Here is a 5,855-nt window from a genome sequence, read left to right as displayed (position 1 = left end):
TATGGCAGGAAGACAGTTTCATCCCCTATGCGGTCATCAGAACATGATCAAAGTAGTAGTTTCTGTGAGCCCATGACACGGCCATTATTATATCTTCTCTGCAACTGGTTCTGAGGACATCCCACGTCCCCTTGTTGCTGGAAATGGACATATAAAGAGGGAAATTCCTTATGTGTCATTAAAAAAGATCGTAATGTCCTGTGAGTCTCTGGAAAAATTCAACGGTCTTCAGCGTCACTGTTCTAATTTTTTTTGTGCCCGCCATACCACTGGCGTGAGTTTGGACTTTAACGCCGTCAAACTGCAGGTGTGAAAAGTCGAAAATACCCTTAAGTATAAATATGTCATTAATTTTTTTTAGCATCTTAACGACTTCAAATGAAAAAACTTAAAACTAGAAAGTGGTAGATCTCGTCGAGATCTGTAATTTTCATATAAAAATTATCTTCATTTAATTCCACAAAAAATATGATTTGATATGATTAATATATCTTAGAAAAATCATATTTTTTTATGGAATTAAATAAAAATAATTTTATACGAAAATTATAGATCTCAACGAGATCTACAACTTTCTAGTTTTGAGTTTTTTCATTTAAAGTCGTTAAGGTGTTAAAAAAAATTAATGACATATTTATATTTAAGGGTATTTTCAACTTTTCACAGCTGCAGCCTGACATCGTTAAAGCCCAAACTGACGGCACTGGCATATTTATATTTAAGAGGATTTTTAACTTTTCATAACTACAGTCTGACAGTGTTAAAGCCCAAACTGACGGCGCTGGCATGACGGGCAAAAAAAACTTTTCCAAAAGCTCACAGGTATTGCGATCTTTTTTTAATGGCACGACGAGGAATCAGCACACCCGCCCATCCACACCCACACACACAAAACACGCAGAGTAACATGGATTGAACAATGATGCGACAAGCACTCCTAAATTTAACATATCAACGAGAATCCAAGAGATGCAATGTACAGACACATCTACAGAGGAGCAGACATTCTCCAGCCTTTCCTTCCCACATTTTGGCCTCCGCTGCCCTCATCAACAACCATCCTGTCACAATGTCATTATACTTCTCCCATCTACTATCACAAAAACAAGCTCACTCTGGTTTAACCAAACAAAATGTAGAATGTGCACCAAAACCAGCAAAACCCAATAAATTAACGAACCAAACCAAAAGGTTTCTCCTCTCTTCTATCATGCTGAGATGAACTGTGGTAGATCGTTTAACTGTAGGACCCAGGCAGCTAGCAGCAACCTCACACTCACTCGCTGGTGCTCTTGACCTTTGATCGGTAAAGGAGCTTCTTCTTGGATGAAGGGTTGTTCACAGTTAGCACAAGTTTGCCAGGCTCGCCTACCTTGAAGCTTCCCTTCATGATCGGTTCCTCGTTAGCGGGCACCTTCCTTGTTTTCTGTACAATGACAGTGTACCCACCCTCAGCATCAGGGGTGAACTCAGCACCATAGCTCACCTCCCAACCGAGCACCCGGAGTTCCCATACAATTGTGGAGTTCTGCAAAGATTGCACATTGTACACAATAATTAGTAACAATAATCTAGAGCAAGGTCCATGAGAAGTGAATTAGGATGTTTAGCAAGGGACCACCTCGGTAACAGGGATCTCAATGGTTTCTTTTGACGATGGTTTGATAGTGAGCTCAGTGACAGTGTCGGAGGTGGTGAACTCAGGATCGTCCTCCTTGAAGAGGCCTCCAAATTGGACAGGAACTTGCTCCGGTGCGATGTATCTGAAGTTTGATAGATAAGATCAACAAGACATTATGAACATAATGCTTGAAATCTAAGTAAGGAAAGCAAGCGTAAAATTTTCTGTGCCAAACCTGAATAGAGTCTCTGCTGACTTGGCTGGGCTCGCAAAAACGAACTTGCTCTTGGTGCGCTGTGTGAGGAACGGGCTCATCATCGTGTTGGCAGCGAGATACCACCATGGCACATTGATGAACACCTGTACAAGATGAACCAAACAAATTTACAGTTACATTCCACATCTGAAGAAGCTTCTGAAGATGTAATCAACATCAAGTTGTTCGCTCTTCGGATCAGTAACAATATACAAAACAACAGCACACTAGTTGCCCGAGCCTGATCATGTGAAAAAATTAACTAAGGGAAAAGATCCCAACCTGCACTATGATTAACACAAAGCGCACACACCCAAAGACAACAGTCAACTCAAACCAGCCGGATCAGAGTAAAAAAGTCCATGACACCATAAAGGTCCAACCTTTAGCACTGCACCCAATGAATAAGCTTTGGCCCAATCATTCACTCCCAACGTTAAACTACAATCGCGCGAAATTGGAATCTTTCAGACTACCGAACTAAAATTTTCGAATCACTATGGCAATGTTGAATCATAATCATGCAGCTATAAAATTCCAAATCAACAATTCAACTGACGATGAGAACCGAATCCGTTACCTTCTTGGCAATGAACTCAGGGGTAGTTGTCCTGGAGCAGCGTGACAGCCTGGCGGGTGACGGTGCGGTGCTTGCCGAGCATGGGCGGCGAGTTCTTGAGGTCGGTAACCTGAACCACGGAGCAGATGCCGCTGGGCGAGAAATCCAGCTTCGACAGGATGCCGCGCTCCAGCAGCTGGATGCGCCACTTGAGGAAGCGCTCCCTCTTCTCATCGTCGCCGAAGGCCTTCTCGTAGAGATCCTTGTCCTGGAACTCGCCGTAGACGTTGTAGCACACGGGGTGGCCCTCGCGGTCGGCGCCGCGATAGAACACCACGTTCTCCAGCTCCGGCAGGCCGAGGTCGGCGTCGAGGAGCGAGGTGATGCCGAAGCGCTTGCGCCACAGCACCGCGGACTTGAGCATCGCCATGGCCTCCTTCACCTTGAACTCCCGCGCTCGCAGGAACTTGAGCAGAACCGTGTCCGTGCGCTCGTCGTCGCCCACCAGCGGCACGCCCCAGATCAGCACAGGCTCGGGCGCGGCCGCCTCAGTCTCGGCCACCGCCTCCGGCGCCGCTGCCTCCTCCGAGGTGGCGGCGGGGGCGGACACGGTTTCCTCGATTGCTTCCACCGCCTTGGTGGCGGTCTCCTCCTCAGCGACCACGACGGTCTTCTCCTGCGGCTCGGGCTCGGAAGGCTTTGCTTCCTCAGCCTTGGTCTCCTCGGCCGGCGGCACCTCCGTCTTGACCTCCTCAGCCGGGGCATCCGCAGCCACCTCGGCCTTGGGCTCCTCCGCCGCAGCCTCGGCCTCGGCCTTGGGCTCTTCTTTGGCCGGCTCCTCGGTCTTGGCTTCCTCCGTCTTCGTCTCCTCGGCCTTGGGTTCCTCCTTGGCCTTCGGCGGCGGCGGCGGGGGAGGCAGGTTGAACTGACCGGCGGCGAGGGCGGCAGCGATCAGCTGCTTGAACTCGTCGAGCGCCTTCTTCTCCGGGTCGGGCAGGTCCTCCACCAGGTTGCTCTCCTCCTTGAACGAGCCGTTCCCCTCCCCCGCGTCATCGGCGGTGACCGCCGCCTCATCAGCTTTCTTCTCCGCCTCGGCCTCGGCTCGGCTTCGGCTTCCGCCGCCGCAGGCACCTCCGCCTCCGCCGGCGCCGCTTCGGTCACGACCACCTCGGCCGCGGCGGGCGCGGCGGCGGCCTCTGGCTGCGTTTCCTCTGCCATCTCTCCCAACGCTTTGAAAGTTGCGCGCTGCAGAGAGAGAGAGAGAGAGAGAGAGAGAGAGAGAGAGAGATTGTTGTTTTATGCCGGGGATTAGGGTTTGGGGGATGGGAGGAGAGATATAGGGAGCTTGGGAGGAGCTGAGCTGTCAGAGTGAGGCCAGCTTTGCTGCGCGCTTTGCGGTGGCTGGCTGGAAGAGAACCAAAACGCAGCTGCAGCGGGAAGGGGGCGGAGGAAGGCCGAAATGCTCGCCGTGGTGGCCTGGTGGGCACCGCATCAGGCGGCGAATTAGTCTCGATTAGTGACGGATTAATGGGACTTTTACATTTTTACCATTATTAAGATTGACACTCATCCTGATTATCACTTTTAGGATGACACTTATAATTTTACCATATGAGAGAAGTTTGAGTTCTTAATTTACCATATTTACGTATGTGGCAATCCACGCCAGCTCGACACGCTGGCGCCCAGTGAGCATGAGCATGTGAAATGTTGTTGCTACCCTGCCTCGCTCCTCTCTCTCCATCCCCGACAGCTGGGTCCCGCGGCACCTGTCACTTCCAGGTGGACCCCACTCGTCAGCTTCGTCTTCTAGCTCTAGCACCTGGATGGGAGACAGCCAGACAGGCCACGCTCCTCCGTCCGCGTGCAGGAGCACCACCGGGCGCCGCTCGCCATGGCCAGAGCTCCATCGCCCAGCGCCTGGATGTGGCACGCACCACAGGCTCAGCATGGCCTTCACGCCCCAGCTCGTCGGAGCAGCTGCTCCCCATGCGAGCTCCCCAGCGGGTGAGCCGCCACCTCGGCCTCCCTCTCGCGCGCGCATGGCAGCAGCACCTCAGCGAGCATGGTAGCAGCACCACGCCACGCAACCCCTGTCGTACGCCATGGAAGCTCCGGGCACCTGCCATGGAAGCTCCGCCGCGCCGCACACGACCTCCACCTCCCGCCATGGAAGCTCCGTCGCGCCACGCCATGGAAGGTGCTCCTCCCGCCATGGAAGGTCCTCCACCCGCCAAGGGAGCTCCGCCGCGCTGCACGGGACCTCCACCGCACGCCATGGAAGGTTCTCCGCGCCGCCATGGAAGGTCCGTCGCGCCGCACGGGAACTCCACCGCACACCATGGAAGCTCCACCGCCCGCCATGGAAGCTCCTCCGCCCGCCAAGGAAACTCCGCCGCGTTGCACGGAACCTCCACCGCACGCCATGGAAGGTCCTCCGCGCCACCATGGAAGGTTCGCTGCGCCGCACGGGAACTCGACCGCACACCATGGAAGCTCCACCGCCCGCCATGGAAGCTCCTCCGCCCGCCAAGGAAGCTCCTCCACGCCGCGAGGGCGTGAGCAGATATGACGGGTGGGGCTGCCGAGGCCGGGCCGAGGGCGGCGACTGCGCCGTGCACAGGAGGTCGCGGTAGCTGGAAGACGAAGCTGACGAGTGGGGTCCACCTGGAGGTGACAGGTGCCATGGGACCCAGCTGTCGGGGATGGAGAGAGATGAGCAAGATAGTGGTAGCAACGACATTTCACATGCTCATGCTGACTGGACGCCAGCGTGTCGAGCTGGCGTGGCTTGCCACATGTGCAAATGTGGTAAATTAAGAACTCAAACTTCTCTCATATGGTAAAGTTGTCATCCTAAGAGTGATAATCGGATGAACGTCAATCTTAATAATGATAAAATATAAAAGCCCCCAGATTAATCAGCGCTGATGGGGGCTTTTTTAAATAAAAAAATCCACCCTTTTGGCCCGAGTATAATTCTATGCGGAAACTCATGGTCACAAGAAAAATTGAAACGATGGACAACCTATTCACTTGTTGGTTTTAGTTAGGTCTTATCAGGTAGTCAATAGTATTTTTTCTCTCACAATAAATCAGTATTAGTCGGGCCTATTAGCTTAGAAATCAACCAACAAACAGGCTGAGAACTTGCAAGATGTACACTTTTTTTTATTTCTAGTTCTGGTTACGAAACCTTTTCTTACAATGCTTATTGGGCCATTTGCCGCTATAAATTTCAACAAAAAGACTACAAGAAATTCGTAGAAAGATTCTTTATAGTAAAGAATAAATTGTACGAGGTTTAGTGATGCTTCTTGTGCAAAAGTTTGCAGTATCTTCTATCCTCTGTGGCGCCGGAATTGGGGTGGCAGAAATCTATGTACTCCGTCGTTCCACAAAAGATATAATTCTTATTT

At 51.7% G+C, this 5,855-nt stretch overlaps 1 pseudogene; it reads right to left on the bottom strand.

Moving 5' to 3' along the window:
* Window positions 1-908: 908 nt before the first annotated feature.
* On the bottom strand, window positions 909-3,870 carry LOC136453684 (patellin-3-like; annotated as a pseudogene).
* Window positions 3,871-5,855: the final 1,985 nt, after the last annotated feature.

Source organism: Miscanthus floridulus, chromosome 5 (assembly GCF_019320115.1).
Source record: "Miscanthus floridulus cultivar M001 chromosome 5, ASM1932011v1, whole genome shotgun sequence".
Classification (NCBI taxonomy): Eukaryota; Viridiplantae; Streptophyta; class Magnoliopsida; order Poales; family Poaceae; genus Miscanthus; species Miscanthus floridulus.
The sequence above is the reverse complement of the archived record's forward strand: the minus strand, read 5'-3'. Positions and strand labels throughout refer to the sequence as shown.